Source organism: Carettochelys insculpta, chromosome 27 (genome assembly GCF_033958435.1).
Source record: "Carettochelys insculpta isolate YL-2023 chromosome 27, ASM3395843v1, whole genome shotgun sequence".
NCBI classification, from domain to species: Eukaryota; Metazoa; Chordata; order Testudines; family Carettochelyidae; genus Carettochelys; species Carettochelys insculpta.
The window spans coordinates 3,039,602-3,056,692 of NC_134163.1; the positions used below are offsets into that span (position 1 = coordinate 3,039,602).

A 17,091-nucleotide genomic window follows, 5' to 3' on the forward strand; every position below is an offset into this window, starting at 1 on the left:
GCTGGGCCCGGCCCTCTGTGGTCTGAACCCCCAGCGGGAGGTGGTGCTGGGGGGCCAGGAGCAGCCCTGGCCTCAGTCCTGGCTGTTGGGGGAGGGGGCAGGGCTGCCATGTGGCTGTGCTGGGCCATGGCCTGAACCCCCGAGTGGGGCAGGGAGGCTGGGGCCAGGCCCAGTCCTGTGCTCACTGACCCTCTGTGTTCTCTGCCTCGTGGGCAGGACACCTGGACCCCTCTGAGCTCTCTCCCAGCACATGAGAGAGGCAGGGCTGAGTGTTAAGGCTAAAAAGGTCAAACTGGCCCAAACAGGGTGAGGTGCGTTGGGCACCAGGTGGGCCCAGGAACTATCGACGCTCTGCTCGTGTGTGTGCCCCAGACATGCTGCGCCCCCACGCGTGGGGACAACGCCTCCATCCGCAGCCCCACCATTCTGTGCTGAGGCGGCTTCGCGCAGCCAGTGACTGACAAAAAGCTCCTGCCATGGAGTCAGGCTCTTCAAGGCTGGGGCTGGGACTGGGCCTGGGACTGGGTCTGGAGCCCGTGTCGGGCAGCTCATGAAGTGGCTGATGCGCTCCCCTGAGGGGTTCCCACACTCGGCTCCTTAGGGCTCGTCTGGTGCATCAGGCCTTGTGCTCCCTGACGTGGGGGCGTTGTGCTGGTTCTTCCTGGGGCCCATAGGATGCCAAAGGGCCCATGTCTGTGATTATCTAGGTGTCTCCTGGACCTCAAGAAGGAAATTACAGGTCATGTGGCCGTACCTTCCACCACAGCTTTTATTTTGGCGGGGGGATGTGTGTGTTGAATGAAAGCCCATAAAGGTTAAACCAGGGTTTCCTAAACTGGGGGGAGTGAAGAAATTCCAGAAGGGATGGGAGGTGACCCGGCCCTGCTCCCCGTCATTCCCCCCACCTGAAGGAAAAGCCGGCCTTTGCTTCTGGCTCTCAGCCCCTGCCAATTTACGTCGGGGACCCGGCGCAGCCGCTGTAAAAAGCAGTCAGCTGGCAAACACCCATGTGGAGCTGGCTGCCCTCTGCCAATGAGAGGGTGTGGGTTGGTGGGAGGAGGAGGGGGTTAGATGGGAGGCTGGGGGTGTCTGGCTTTGTGGGAGGGCAGGGGAGGGGCTCGGGGGGGGCAGCTTGCAGGGCTTGGGCATCTGGCCAGTTTGGGGGGCTCAGGCAGCTGGTCCCGGCAAAGCAGGGTGTGGGTGGCTGGCCCCAACAGCATGAGGCTGGGGCGGGCGGCTCGGGTGGGTGGCTGGTGGGTGGGTGGCTGGGCCTGGCAGCACAGGGCTCAGGCAGCCAGCAGGCAGGTGGAGGGCTGGCCCTGGCAGCTGGCAGGCGAGTGGGTGGCTGTCCCTGGCAGCGCAGGGCTCGGGCAGGTAGCTCTGGTAGTGCAGTCTCAGGAGGGTGGGCGAGTGGTTGGCTTGGGGCTCAGGCAGCTGGTCAGCTGGGGCTGCACCAGGCAACCACAAGGGGCCAAGGACAATTATTTGTGCTTATTTTTAATTTTAAATAACATTTTATCTCAACCTTTTGTGTTTGTTTCAAACGGTGAATTGAATGTTCTGTTCCAAGGGGCTGGGATGATGGGAGAGAAGGGGGGGTGGGGCGCGAGGGTGTCTCAGAAATCAAAAGTGGGGTGTGATGCCGAAAAGTTTGGGAGCCGTTGCCTTAAACCCAGAGATGGTGACCCTGACCAGACTGACCCCCTCCCAACTGCCACTTCCAATTCCAGCAGCCAGGCCCCTCCTCCCGCCCTCGTCCTGTTCCCTGGGAAGGAAGACAGGGCTCACCTGATGGCCCAGGTTACAGAGAGCAGGAACTCCCCTTATCTCCCTGTGAGACGTCATCACACCCCAACTCCCATCACCACCACGCACTGACGCTGGGCCTAGGGAAACTGAGGCACCTGCCTGGTGTTACTGCCGGGCGCCAGGAAACACAAGCAATCAAACCAGTCTCCTCAGGCGGGAGGGGCGGGGCTGGAGTCTGGCCTCCCCCAGCCCTGAGCTCACCTGCTGCCATGGGGTGAGCAATGATTTCTGATGGGGCCAGTGTGAGATTTTCAGAGCTGGCCAAGGGCTGTGCTGTTCTCCAGAGGGAGCGGGGCTCTGGGAGGGGGAGGGAGCTCAGGGGAGGGAATTGGGGTGTGGGGTCCAGGAGGTGCTATTAGGCCGGAGAGGGAGTTGGGGTGAAGGATGGGTGTGTCCTGGGGCAGGGAATTGGGGTGCAGGGCTGAGGAGGGCGTTAGGGCTCCAGAGAGGATTCTGGTGGGGGAGGGGCACACGAGGGGTGCAGGGTCTGGGAGGGAGCTGTGACCTGGGGCAGGGGGAGGAGGGCACAGAGGGTTCTGGCAGTGACCTGGCTCAGGAAGTTGGGGGCAGGCCTGGGGAGGACGCACAGGTGCAGGAGAGGATCCTGGCCAAGGGGAGTGTGAAGCGGAGCAGGACAGGAAGAGAACCGCTGGAAACCCTTCCCCACCCAGCGCACAGCCGGCCGCTCTCAGTCACTGTTTATTTCTCCTCTCCCGGCTCCCGACCCGCTGCTCCTCCCTCCAGCCGCCCTCGCGTTCCCCCTCTTCTCTCCCGGCTGGGCTCCCTGCAGGGCACCAGCTCCGCGGCTGGGCCGGCTTTGCGCTTCCCCCACATGCGCGTCCCTTCTGGGGCTGGCTGCAGTTCCACTGAGCAGCCGGAGGGAAATCCCGGAGCCGCTGTCTGGGCCGGCAGCTCAAGCCAAAGCCCAGCGGAGAGCAGGGGGAGCGTCGCCTGCAGTGTCCGGCCTGGGGCTGGGCCCTGCTGCTTGGCTGGACGGAGGAGCTCACCTGGCTGCCCTGCTCCGCGCTGGGCTGGCTGCAGGGTGCAGCTGGGGGAGAGCCGGGGACACAGCTGGAAGACGGAGGTGACAGTCGGGGTCCAGGCACCCGTGGGGAGAACAGAGGCTCTGAACCCAACGACTCAGCAACGACATCAGCCGGGTCCCTCGAGGGGCCGGGGAGCGCCAGGGCCGCTCAGACAGACAGTGGCAGGGCAGGGACAGCCCCTCTTCCCTGCACGCTGCTGCTCGGCTGGGTCTGAGCCCAGGAGGGAGCCTCTCCCCCGGCCCCAGAACATCGCTGGGATGAACGGAGGAGCCCAGGCTGGAGACAGGGAACACGCCCATCCCCTCGGCCAGGGGAGCTGCCCTTGGGGGGCACCTGGAAGGGGGGGCAGTGACGCCCAGCCCCAGGCCGGAGCAGCACCGGGGCAGGGAGCTGGGGGGCAGGGCAGGGGGCCGGTACCTGAGGCTGCCCATGGTGCTGGGGGCGTTGGCCAGCACAGCGCTGGGGGGAGAGTCCTCAGGCTCGTCTCCAGTGATCTCATGTGAGACCCCGAGGAGACAAAGGAGCCTGTGAGATTCGGGCCCCACTGACAAGTCTCCATGAGGAGCCCCACCGCCAGCGCCTGCCCAGCCAGCAGGATCCCCCCACCCCCCTGCCCCTCCACCTGCTTCCTGCCCAGCACACAGGTTCCCTCCCCGGGGTCCTGCCCAGCTCGGCCCCTTCGCCTTCTCCCCCTCCTGTCAGAACTGCCCCTCCAGCACCTTCCCAGCTCCCCAGCTGGAACCGGCCCTTCCTCCTCCCCAGCCCCAGCTGCCCCCAGCCCCTCGCTCCCACTGCCCACACGTGACCAGGTCAGAATTTCTCCTGACTCTTCTCCCCAGTTCTTACCCCCTGCTGCCCCCCACCCCCACCCTATGTCCCGGGGAAAGCCCTGCCCAGGAGATGGACACTCAGGTCCTGCCCAAGTGGGGAACATCTGTACCTTGAGCTGCTCTCAGGTCACCTGTCCTGGAAATCAGCTTCCTCAAAGTCCTCCAGGAACAATTCGACATCCTCCTCCTTCTCCTCCTCGTCGTCCTCCTCCCCCTCCTCCTTGTCCTCGCAGGCCCTTGGGGGCCCTGTGCCGGGAGGGAAGGGGACAGGGTGACTCCAGCTGCCAGCAGGGTGAGTGTCCCCCAGGCTCCCTGGGAGGTGCCGGCTCCCCTGGAGCATCAGGAACCAAGTAGCAGCTGCACCCGCTGTCCCCACCCCCCATTTCCCGGCTGCAGGGCAGCTGTGTGACGGCTGCTGGTGTTGGTGGGTTTGGGGGCTCAGGCCAGACACCGCGGCTGGGGACCCACCCCCAGATCACTGGGAGAGCCCCTGGGCCCAGGACATTCCCAGCCCCAGTCCACACCCAGCTCTCCCTCAGCCCAGCCGGCTCCTCACCTGGAGCAGAGCAGTTGCCGCGGGCGTCCTCGCTGCTCCACGAGACCCAGGAGAGGCCGCTCTCCCAGGGCAGGATGGAGGAGTGGCTGGTGCTGGGTGTGGAACCCTCCAGCTCCTGGTCGGAGGCGACCAGAAGGTCCTGCTCGGGGTGGGGGCTGGGCTCCTGGGGCAGGCGTCTCTCTCCGCACAGGAGGCCCCTGAGCCACCCTGCCCGGCTCCCCTCCTGGGCTGGGTCCCACCTGCAGAGGTGCAAGATGGGCCAGCTCCACCCGGCCCTCACCGCCGCCTCTCCCGCCTTGGCGCCTGCACCGGCAGCGGGTTGCCTCTGCCAGGAGCTCAGGCAATTGCAGCTCCTGGCCTGCCTGGGAGCTGCCTCCCCGCCCGCGGGGACGGAGGAGCTGCTCTGCTCCTGGGGAAGGCGGCGGCTGGTTCCCACAGGCTCTGGCTCTGGAGCCACCTTCAGAGCCTTCCTCCTGAGCACCCGCAGGAGCCTGGCCAGCCTGGAATCCGGCAGGGAGCAGGGGTGAGGCTGGGTCAGGGCAGCCCCTCACTGACGGGCCTTCTCGGTCCCTCCTCGCCCCTGCCCCGGCCACAGCAGCCCCTCGTCCCCCCACAGGGGTGGGGAGCGGCAGTGCCAGCCTGGCAGGAGTCCATTGCATGGGCACTCCCAGCCTCCCCTGGCCACTTCTTCTTATTCTTTGAGTAAAGTTTAGAATTCCTTGTAACTCAACACCCTGAAACCCCCATTTCTCCGTCACAGAGGTCATCTAAGTCCTTCCCCCCTGGGCTCACTGCCCAGGAGTTAGTGACACATGGGCACCCCAAAGGACAGAGAAGGGAAGCAACCCCAGGGTCCAATCCAGCAAGTGACGGCAGAGCCCGAGAGAGAAGCCACCAGTCCTGACTTCTCTTCTACCTGACGTGGAACAGCCCCTGAGGCAGGGACAGCGCCCAGGAAACCAGAGGGTGGGGACGTTTTCATGGAACCTGTTTTCTGTCCTCAAATCCCATTCTGACAAACCAGTTTGTTACGTCAGACCCCAGCCAGGGTGAAAATTCTTTGCCAAATGTCTTGTGGCCAAACAGAAGCATCTCGCCTTTGTCACAGGAGAAGAGAAACCAAACAGGAGAGACCCCCATGGCCCCAGCGGTTCCAAGGGACAAAGCCCCAGGTGGGGAGGGACATTCTGCTGCCTTAGCCGAGTGCTCGCCAGGCCGAGAATCCAGCCAGCCCCAGGTGCAGCAGACTGAGCAGGTTCCCAACCCCTCGGAGGCTCTCACCTGCTCAATGGGGATGTCCACTTGGTAAGGGACAGGAACAATCAAGGACCAATCACGTGACGGAATGGAGAAAGCTCGGCAGAGGTTCCTCCAGGCGCTTGCGGACGCCAACCAGAAAGCTCAGCCCTCGCACAGTGCTAGCCGATGGCCAAGGATGTTTGGTGAGGTGCCAGCTATGCCCGTTTCACACCATCCGTGACTTCAACCGCTAGGACTCACTGTCCCTTCGCGGTGGGCAGTCAGGATTGACTGACAGGCACCCCAAGAGTTTGCCCCGTGGAGGAGGCACAACTCAACGCTAGGCTCTTAGTACTCTCACCTAATGGCCAGGCTTTATAGCCAAAAACGGCTGAGGTTCTTTGATTGTGTTGGCTGCTTTACAGTAACCCAGGGAAACAACAGTCAGGCTTGTGCATAAACGGTCACCAAAATTTATTAAACTAGATTCTAATCATGTGGTTACAAAATTGCTAGTGCCTACTTATTTAAATGTATAGATGTTACACACACAAACAAGTTACAAAACTGAAGCCACGATCCCAAAGAAAGAAAACAAAGTATAGAGCTCTATTTCAAAATATGTGTACACTAAAGATAGGAGATCAGGTGTGGGTGCTTCTTACCCTCCTTGCATCTCTCGATTCCAGCGGTGCCAAGCCAGGATCGGTCACTCAATTCCACGGAAAGACGAATAAGGGACACGGCTTAGGGACCCTTTTAGCTGCAGAAGCCTTGGGAGGCTGTCACTTATCTGACCAGCAGATAGATAGTGAAAAGCACTCAAAAATTATGGTGCTGTTGGTCCCATACTTATACCTCTGTAGTCCTGTATTCTCTTTCTCCTTTCTTATGCCAAATTGGGGCTGGTCTGTCTGGGTGACGCCAGCTCTTGCAAGAGTAGTGTGAACTTAATTTACACTTGCAAGGGAGAGGAACAATAAGTTTCGACTACTGGACATTCCTTTTTATTAGGGTAAATATTTCCCACCTGGGATGTTAGTGTGTGTGCATCAAGTTATTAGTAGGGGCTAAGAGCCATGTCTGTCACAGCTCCTCTGTCTGCTGTGAGCCTAATCATTGTATATGTTCCCAGAGGCACATTGTAGCAGCACACCTGTGCTTTCTCACAGCCTCAAAGGCTGCGCTGGAATTTACGTTAAGTGCCCTGTTGTCTTGGCTCCCTTATTTTCCCAGCAATGCTGGTCTGAGAGGGGGCTGGCTGTCCGGCTACACACAGAGAGACCTCCAGGGGGAGACTTGCTGAAGCAAAAGCCACAGGGGTCTCCGAGCTCATCCCGGCCTCGCACCTCTTTTCTGCCTGGCTGTCTCTGTCTCTCTGTGAGGTCACCACCTCCACCCCCCAGTTTTCCCTAATGTGCTACAGTCCTGCCCCAGGCCTGTGTGATGTCACTGCCACAGCCATTGCCTCCCTGCAGGGCTGATGTCCTGCCCCTGGCCAGCCCCTCTGAGCTATTCCCTGGGGTCGCCCCACTCAGGGACTGTTCAGTCTGGAACCAGAGAACACTGGAACTGGGCGGGACTGGGAGAGGTCATCGAGTCCAGTCCCCTGTCTGCACGGCAGAACCAGGTGTCATCCAGATGATCATCCCTGATAGGTGTCTACCGAACCTGCTCTTCAATATCTCCAGTGAGGAAGGTCCCACAACCTCCCCAGGCAATTTATTCCAGTGTTTGACCAACCTGACAGAAAGTTTTTCGTAACGTCCAACCTAACCCTCCCTTGCTGCAGTTTAAGCCCGTTGCTTCTCCTCCTACCCTCAGAGGCCAAGAAAAACAATTTTTCTCCCTCCTCTTTGTAACACTCTTTTCGGTACTTGTATTCTGGGAACACAGCCGGCTACACGGTGAAACAGCCGCAGAATCACCTGGTGACATTCCAGCATTTTAACAAGATTGTAAAGAGAGAATCCCAAGAGGACGACTGTGTGTTTGTTGTAGGCTGTTACTGCTGAAGTAATAGGAAAGACCTCGTTTTCCAACCCCGACTGCTGCTCACAAATACCCCTTCACACAGACACTCCTCTGCAGCCTCATTGCAATCCTGCTGGGTGATGATGGAACTCCTGCCCTTCGGTTTCATTTTTAAATAGCTCCAAGTGAATGCTGAAATGATAAAACAAGTGAAAATCGACCAGATTTCTGCCAGTATGATGTCATCACACACACACTAACCCCCTGGGTTTCAATAACTAGAGAGCGACCAGCTCTCCTGTTCTAGGGGTGCCAGAGTTGAACCTCCAAAAAAGAGAACACCCCTGTGCGGGAGTGTGTCTGTATCTGTAGCTACCAGCTCAGGCTGCAGAAGTGTGTCACGTTCTATAACCCCTCAGCACCAGGAGAGCTGGTAGATCCGGAAGCAGCTGTGCTGTCTGTCAGGGGTGTCCTCTGAAAGTACAAACATGATAACCCTGTCCCGGGGCTGGCAACCAAACCAGCAAAATAGGAATGTATCATATTCTGCTCAGAACTGAAGGCTCCCCAAATGACTTCCACTGTGCACAGATCCCGCGAGTTCATCACGCCCACGAAGAGCAAGGCCTTTGGATGCAAGCGTCTTGAGCACCCTGAGCATCCTCTGCAGAAGAGAAGCGGCTGTGTCTACACTGAGGCCGAGCGCCAGCAGTTTGACGTAAATAAGCCATCTCCAAAATACCAAAAGGTGGCTCATTTGCAAATTAACATGGCCAATGTGCATATTCATTACGCTAATTTACATTTTTGCAAAACAAATCAAGCAGCATAGACATGGTTCTATTGGCAAAAATCCCCTTTGTCAGCAGCCCCTTGTACCTGATTTTATCCAGGCATAAGGGGCTGCCAACAAAGGGGTTTTTTGCCAGAAGAACCACATCTACAGGGCTTGATTTTGTCTGTGAAGATGCAAATTAGTCTAATGAATACACACATTAGCTGTGCAAATATGCAAAATAAGCTGCCATTTTCCATCTTTGAGGCTGCTTATTTGCATCCAACTGTCGCACTAGGGCTCAGTGCAAACACAGCCCGTGAGTATTTCTTTCCAGCCTCATACTGCTCTATCATGCCCTTGTCTATGCACTCAGCACTGCGTTTTCTTCTGAAGAGTGTTTCCATTGGCTTTGCATGCACAGAACTGTTTTCATGGCGACTGAAGTCTCTGGCTGCATGTCTCCAGCCAGAGTCCCCGTTGGTCGCTAATTGTGCACTTTCGTACACATTTGCAAATTACTTACAAGGTGCACAGAATGATTCGCACTGCATTGGCTCACTATGGTGTCGTTCCGGAGAAACCAATGCTGTCGTAGACCGGTGCTTGAACTCTTCACCGGGGAATGTTCCCTCAGAAGCATCAAAGTCACCATCCACGTGCTGACTTTGATTTACCCCTTTCATGCAAAAGTATTCACGCAAACCTTCCCACACGTTCCACTGTCCTAGATCAGCTGGAAACTTCAGATTCCCAGATTGTTCAATGCAGGTTTCTACTTAGGTTCCCCACTGGCAATGTCACTGCTGCCTACTAATTCTCAGGTATCACTTGCCTCTGAAGCCGGGGTCACAGTCACTAATGTATCCATATCCTTTGCAGCGCCCCTGCCTTCCCTTCTTGTCAGCCAAGAACAAAAGTCTGTACGTCTCTTTGTTGTAGCAAGCAATGTCTTCCCTTTATTCTCTTCCTCTTTCTTCGCTTTCACCTCCTCCACCCACATTTTGGTTTCTTCATTTTACCCTGCATGGGGCAAATAGATTTATGAGTCTCCATCCATGTTCTATATGAAATAATACTACGAGACTACTAGATATTATATTACTAGCTATTCTGTTAAAACTTTGAAAAAAATCAATCAGATTTTTCTATTTAAATGAGACTTTTGTAGGTTTGAATAAGATAATTCCCGTGACAATGTGACCCTTGATGACAATTTATATCTAAAATGATGACAAATGAATATTTAATATTGTTCTCTTTTATATAGTTTAATTTTAAAAAGGACTATTGATCGAAGTGGTAATGATGTACACTCTAGAAAATCTTATCATTCGTAAGACTGTAAAACAGATGACAGATTTAGTGCTTATTTGTAATGTGATCTTTCTGTTAAACACCAACTTATCTCCATAGCTTATCTTGGTAAAAGTTTTAATACACAATCACAGCCTTCTTACTGACATTTACAATACAGACAATAGGAGGCAATTTGTTCAGAATTGTAAATGCTACACAAATCTGCAGTAATTTTCAGGGCTGAGCTCGTAACCATTTTTGCAACCTGTTGTAGATGGAGTATTAATCTACACAATCAGGTGGCTGCAGAAAAATGCATGAATCTTATAAACGGGCCGTGCAGACTGAACTTGGTTGTGGGTATTGTGGGTAGAGTCAAAGATTCTCTTAGTAGGAGTTGAAAATTCCCCTACTGCCCACCACTACCCTGGTGCCATCTATTGAGGTGAAGGGACAGTAAACGGCCGTGTCTGTAACATGACTTGGGCTCTCTGGAAACACCATCTACCTATAATTGTTCATTATTATAAACTGAACATGTCATTTGGCAACCCCGGGAGCTGGTGATTCCCTGTACATCTGCTGCCCTCAACACACCCACGAGTGAAGGGAGCCGCAGTCGGGCCGAATACAAGGAATGCCATGATGGACTGGACTGTTAATGACCAGCCCTTGTATCCGCACCAGATTATGGGCAAAGGAGCAGTTAATCATGCAAATTCCATCTTCTTGTGGAAACATGGAAATAAATGGCCATCGTCCGACTAGAAGAGCAGGGGCGGCCGCCTGAAGTACATCGTAACTTGGTTTATAAGTGTGAAGCACAAATTCGCTGCTGGTAGTCCTGTCGGGGCATTTACCCACCATAAGCGATCCAGGCCCGATTCCCACTGGTCCCAACTAGCGGTGACACTGAATACCTGGACTCTGAGGGGCATTGGGAGTGTTGTGGGCAGAAATGATGCTGGTAGAGTCCAGGATTGTGCTATGGAGCACACAACAACAGTGTACACCTAAGATGTAAGTACTTCAAATCAACCAGAAGTTCTGTGGCCCCTCACAGACTAATGAAGATTTTGGAGTGTGCACTTAAAATATCTCCAAAAAGTTTCTGCCTAAATTGTTATGGGCCTGCAGCTTCAGTTTTTTCCTTAATAGAGCCCTGGGCATGCCCAGTGCCCTCTCACCTGCAGCAGTTCCAGCACCGGCTGCTGATACGTCCCCTCCAGCTGTGTGTTGAGGGCGCTGGGCCCGGAAATCTCCTCTCCCAGCTGGTGTGGCATTTTTCTCTTCCCTCCGCCCGATCTCCTGGGCCAGCTCTCCCAGCCGGGCCAGCAGGAGGCGCTCTTGTTCAGCCAGGAACTCCCACGCCACCAGCTGCCTCTCCACCTCGGTCTGCCGCTGGGGTGCGCAGAGGGGCCGGGCCGGCCACGCGGAGAGGGACCCGGGACGTGGGACAGGGGCTGTTCCGCGCTGCGCGGGGCTTTTCATTCACAACTCAGTGCGGAGCTGAGTCCCGGGGGCGTCCCTCGGGCGCGGGGAGAGCGGCCCACAGAAGAGCCCTTCTGCCCCCTGTCTCCCGGCTGCTCTGCAGTGGGCTGGGGAGCCCGGCGCACCCCGGAGGTTCTCGCTGGAGACGGAGGAGGAGGCTGGAGCAAGCGGGGACTTTCCTCTCTTCCTCGCCGGCTTTGCAGGTGAGCCAGCGTCACACGAACACGTTAAAATCATCTGGAAGGGACAGACTGACACTAACCCCCCCCGGGCGTCTCATTTAAAGCCACGTGCTCAGAGCACGCGAGCCCCTAGTGACACCGAGAGATGCCTGGTGGGATTTTCACATGGGTCTCGGTGCCGATAACTCCACCTGTGTCCACTGAGGGACCTCAGCGCTGTAGCAACGCCGGCGGCCTGCAGCAGAGCTGCCCCGGTCCCTGCCTCAGTTTCCCTGGGCTGGGTCGGGGCGGAACCCACAAGTGCCAGTGTCTGGCTGGAGCTCCAGTTCTCCCGCTGAGGTGCTCGTCTCTCTGCGCTTTCCGGTCAGAATGGCGTCGGGCCCCGCCCAACGTGCTGCCGGCCCCTGGGCGGAGCTTTGCGCCAGAGTCCCAGGAGTTTGGGCCTTTGTCTCAGGGCCTCCTGACCCCTTTTCTGCAGGGGAGGATTGAAAACAGGTGGGGTCCGGGGACAGCACAGTCACAACCCCCCTCCCGCCCAATATATTAAGATATGAATGTAACATCAGAATTCTTTTCAGTCTGGTCACACTTACTAGTGTAGCTGATGCACGAAAAATGGCGCTGACGTTAATGTGAGAATAAGAATGAGGCGGCGCATTTCCATGGGTCCCTTTACGCAACATTGTTAAGCAAAATGGAGTTCTGGAGCCTTGGGGCCCCTGACACCTGGTACAACTGCTTCTCCTGCCCTTTGGGTAATGGTGCAGACGGCTGGGATGTGCTGCTGGGAGGTGGAGGTGGGAGACAAGACTGAGTGGGCGCTGGGGGTTTGCAGGGGATCTGTGAGCAGGAAGGGGCAGGTCAGACTGTCACTTGGGGATGGATCCTGGGGATGGAACTTGCCTTCTCTCCTTTTCCCCTTCTCTGAGGGAGAATGCCTTATTAGCAGTCTCCAAGATCTGTTCCAGGGACATGCCCATTAAATCCTCCCTCTTCTGCAGCTTCCTCTTTATGTCCGGGGCTGACCGACTAGTAAAAATTCCTTTAATTATAGCCTCTGTCGCTGGATCATCTGGATCTGCACTAGTGTTTTGCTTAATCGAGTCCCGAATACGTTGCAAAAAGGCCACCGGGCTTTCTTTGGGCTCCTGTACTAACTCATAGGGCTTTGGCCAATTATTATGCCTCACTGCTGACTTGACAGAGGCCATGCAAAAGTAATTCCTTATAATTAGATAGGAGATGGCAATGAGCTTCTTGATTAGGATTCCATTTAGGATCTACTGTGGGCACAACTTCTGGAGACCAGGCCATGCCTCCCCCACTTTCTCTTCTCCTTTCAGCCTCTTCCCTAGCCTTAGCCACTACTTGACCCCGCTCTACCTCCGACAAGAGGGTTCGTATGAGGACTTGACAGTCCATCCAGTCTGGATTATGACTAGGCAGGCACCCCTCAAAAACCAAAATAAAGTGGCTTGCATTTGGGGAGAATTCTCCTGCCTGGGCCTTAAAAGCCACCAGATCTACCGAGTTAAAAGACATGTGGCCCTATAATGAGAATACAGTTCCCTGCTGGTCCCCCCTACCTGGGTTAATTACTGATTGTGTGATCAGGGGATACAGGCCAGTTGAAGGAGCTGGTGGAGGGGCTGGCAGAGGGGTTGACACCCCAGCCTCTGTATCGTAAGGTGGAGGCTTGGATGGAGGGGCTGAAGGGGTTTCCTGGTTCAGGCTTACAGGCGAGGTATTATTAGGTTTAGGAGTATCCCTCCTACTGTCCATCTTACACTCACCCTGTAGGTCTAATCTGTTCCTCAGCTATTCAAAACACTGTCCATACATATGTTCCTCCCATTTACCATTATGTTGTAAAAACAAAAGCAATTGCAATCTGGTGTTATAATTCAGGGATCCCTCTGGTGGCCACCGCTCTTGTCCCTCTAAGGTGTCTTGTGGCCACTCTACTGTGCACAGCTTTTTCATTTTAGACTTATTCATTGGGTCCCCACCTACGATCTTCCAATGCTGCAGTACACAACCCAAAGGGGTGTTATCCTTAAAGGTACCCTGTCCTTGCCCCATTCTCTATCGTGCCCCAGATCACAATATCTGTCCGGCGTCCCGGAAGTTCCTTCCACCCAAAAAAAGGAACTGGGTCTTACCTGCTTAGAGGACCGGTTCTACACCGTCGCCCCTTAGGAGTCGTTAGAGGACCGGTTCTACACCGTCGCCCCTTAGTGAAGGAGTTTTGCCTTTCCCTCCTACATATCTCCCAGGCCCAGCGGGACTCTTAGCATCTGAAGCAACATAATATGTTTTGCAAACGAAACATCTGCTCTCTTGGAGGCAAGCCACAGGGGAGCTGTGTTGCTTGAACTAGGTGTTTTCTAAGAGTTCATGTTCAAGGACTGGGAGGAACGATGTGCTTTTACTAGAGATAGATGTGCTGAGCTAGTTGAATTGTAGCTGATTGCTTTTCTCATAATAATGTGCTCTCACTTGGTTATAAAAGCTGTGAGAATAATAAACTCAGGGCCTTCAGTCTTCAGAACTGTTGGTCCCCTGCTGTCTTTATGTTTGTCTTTGTGTTTCATCCTTCGCGGTACCTCGCCTTTGGGACCTGTGAAAAAGAAATACTACACCTTAGGAGTCGTTAGAGGACCGGTTCTACACCGTCGCCCCTTTTGTCCCTTGTCCCTTCTTCTTCTGCTACATTTTAGCGTTGCACCTTTGTGCCGTCTCTCGTCGGAGGGCCACGGACTCTGGACACCGAGTTCCCCGTTAAGCTCACCGGTGCGCGCTGGAAATCAGATACCGTCCTCCGCTGCCTCCTTCAAAGAGCCAGTCCAGGCAAGGCTTTAATTTAGGATCGCCCACCCAGGGACGCCAAAAACTGTTGCCACCTGAGTGGGCAGTGAGGTAGTTCGTGCCCGGTGCACAAAGCTAATTCACCACACCGAAAGTAGAAGAAGAATCTTTATTTGGCATGCCAAAGGCACAGGGGGATCTCTCCTCAAAGCGTGCGCGCCTTACAACAAGAAGTGAGCTATACTTATACCTCTGTCCTCCTTTGTTCACCCCCCTCTCCCAACAAACCAGGGGAGAGTTTCTCATACTTTCCTTATCCACTCCTCCAGCTCACACTGAATTCCTACTGCCCATATGACATTCCGCTCTGGTAATTCCCTATTGAGCAGGAGGTAAAGTACCAATAGATTATTAACAAGATGGAAGTTACAGGGAGGTAGAGTTATTCAGTTGTACAGAACATGAACAGGATTTCAGTAACAAAACAATGCTGAATTTCATGAGAAAATTAAGGAGGATTCACTAACAATGCTAAATACAATATTGAACCTCATGGGAGCATCAGTAAGCATTCATGTACAAAACAATGCTTCTATGAGAACAGAATATAACAACGTTTCCCCTGCCAACACAAGAGTCACATAAAACAAAGTGGCCATGTCTACACTAGCCCAAAACTTCGATACGGCCATGCAAATAGCCATTTCGAAGATTACTAATGGTCTCTCAGTACAGTGGGGGAGCAGCACTTCGAAATTGCAGCGCCTCGCACTGTGCAGCTGGTGCAGATGTGGAAATCCCCTTATTCTTACTTGCTGATAGAAATAAGGGGATTTTGAAGTTGCCGGGGTTCTTTGGAAAAGGACCCCCATCTAGACCAGCGCTGCAATTCCAAAGTGCCCCAGCCATGTGCTTGCTAATGAGGGGCTAAATATGCATCTGACTGCTTTTAGAGATGCTAAATATGTATTTCACTGTCAAAACAAAAGCAGTCAAGTAGCACTTCAAAGAATAGTGCTAATCTTTAAAGGGCTACTTGACTGCTTTTTGTTTTGATAGTGTATAGACTAGCACGGCTTCCTCTCTTTCACAATGTATTTCAGTGCTCTCTTAGGAGGTTTTAAAACAGTCATTTATATGGTAACTGTAAACTCTTGAGCTAATAGACACACAACCCGTGTACAAGAGCATAAACAATTCTCTCAATGAATACGTGTACAGAGAACTCTCTTTTTAGTTCAGGAAACCAAGACCTTTAGAGTTAAATTCTATTTTTTTTAACAATAGTATTCCCTCTAAAGGGAGGTGCACCGTTCCTGGAAGTACTGCAATACCAGGTCGATGCGTGGAGTGGATGGAGCAAGCTCCTATTCCATCTTCCTGTTCCAAAAATCCATTTAATATATAGCCCTCAGATAGAGGACGTATCAGATATTAAACTGATAAGAACAGATTAAATGAGTTTTATTAAGGGAATGTTTTAAATACAGCAAGGAGCATGACAAATTAACATTACACAAGGATATATCATCTGAGAAACCAGACCAGGTTATGGAGCGTTGTATACAGTAAACAGTATCTTAGTACTTGCAAAAGGAACCCGTCCAGTCTCAGATAGACAAAACACAGTTACAAATAACAGACAATATAAAATATCAGCCTTCTGACCAATCCCAATCCGTAGGAAAAAAAAAAGAGGGAATATTTTAGAAGTAACAGACAATATAAAATATCGGCCTTTTGGCTAGTCCTTGAGAGAAGAAAGAGGGAATGTTTTACAGGTAGCAGGCAATATAAAATATCGGCCTTTTGGCCAATCCCTGAGAGGAAAAACAATAAAAAAAGAAAATCTTTGTGCATAAGACTCCCCAACCCATTAAGTGCCATGGAGAAAAAAAATAAAAAAATAATGATTTTTAAAAAAATAAAATACAAAAAGAAAAAAATAGATAAAATAAGAAAAAAAAAAAAAGAAAAAGCCAAAGGAGCTTGGTAATCAGCTGTCACAGTACTGGTGATGGCCCATGATATGCTCTTTGTAAATGTCCCTGGACCACGTGATGGAATGACACCATCAGCCTGCGCATCAGTCGAGCATAATAGTGACTGACCTCGCAGGCCTCCAGTACCTGTCATTCAGGGGGTCCCAGGCACCCAGTGCCCCCACGAGCAATGCATGGACCTCCACCGAGTAGCCCCAGGACCGCAGGGTGTCCGCCAACAGGGCATACTTTTATAGTTTCATGGCCTGGGCATCGTGGAAGGCCACCGTGTGGTTCTCAAAGGGCACCGTTATGTCCACAATGAGGACTTTCTTGGACCACTCGTCCGTCGCGACGATGTCCGGCTGCAGCAGGCTGTCAGTGCCAGGGATGGAAGAGTCTACGGCGACGGATCCAAGGGTCTGAGGGAGCCCTTTCACCAGACAGCCCTGGATGGCGTTATGGCAGCGCTGCCAAGCAGCCAAATGCACCAGGCAGCCACAGAGAACGTGGGGAAGAGTGTCCAGCGGATATCCACAATGCCTGCACCTTTTATCGCATGTCCGTGGCAGACAGCACCCCTGAGCGGGATGCAATTAAGGCATGTTCAGTGGGTGAAGCACCACTCCCCAAAACAGACTAGTTTTAATTGACAAAAGTCAGACCTTTAGGCCGTGTCTACACTCGCCAAAAACTTCCAAATGGCCATGCAAACAGCCATTTCCAAGTTTACTAATGAAGTGCTGAAAAACATATTCAGCACCTCATTAGCATGCAGGGAGCTGCAGCACTTCAAAATTGGTACGTCTCGTCCCGACGGGGCTCCTTTTCAAAAGCATCCCGGGTACTTCAAAGCCCACTTATTCCCATCTGCTCATAGGAATAAGGGGACTTTGAAATAGCCACGGTCCTTTCAAAAAGAAGCTCTATCTGGAGAATCCAGCTGTGTCAAAGTGCCACAGCTACCTGCAGGTTAATAAGACACTGAATAAGCACTTCATTAGGAAACTTCAAAATGGCTAATTACATGGCCATTTTGGAGAGTATAGATACAGCTTAAGAGTTAAAACCTATTTTTGTAACTATATTATTCCCCCAAA

At 53.4% G+C, this 17,091-nt stretch overlaps 1 pseudogene; it reads right to left on the bottom strand.

Moving 5' to 3' along the window:
* Positions 1-15,309: 15,309 nt before the first annotated feature.
* LOC142002504 (U2 spliceosomal RNA) lies at positions 15,310-15,485 on the bottom strand (annotated as a pseudogene).
* Positions 15,486-17,091: the final 1,606 nt, after the last annotated feature.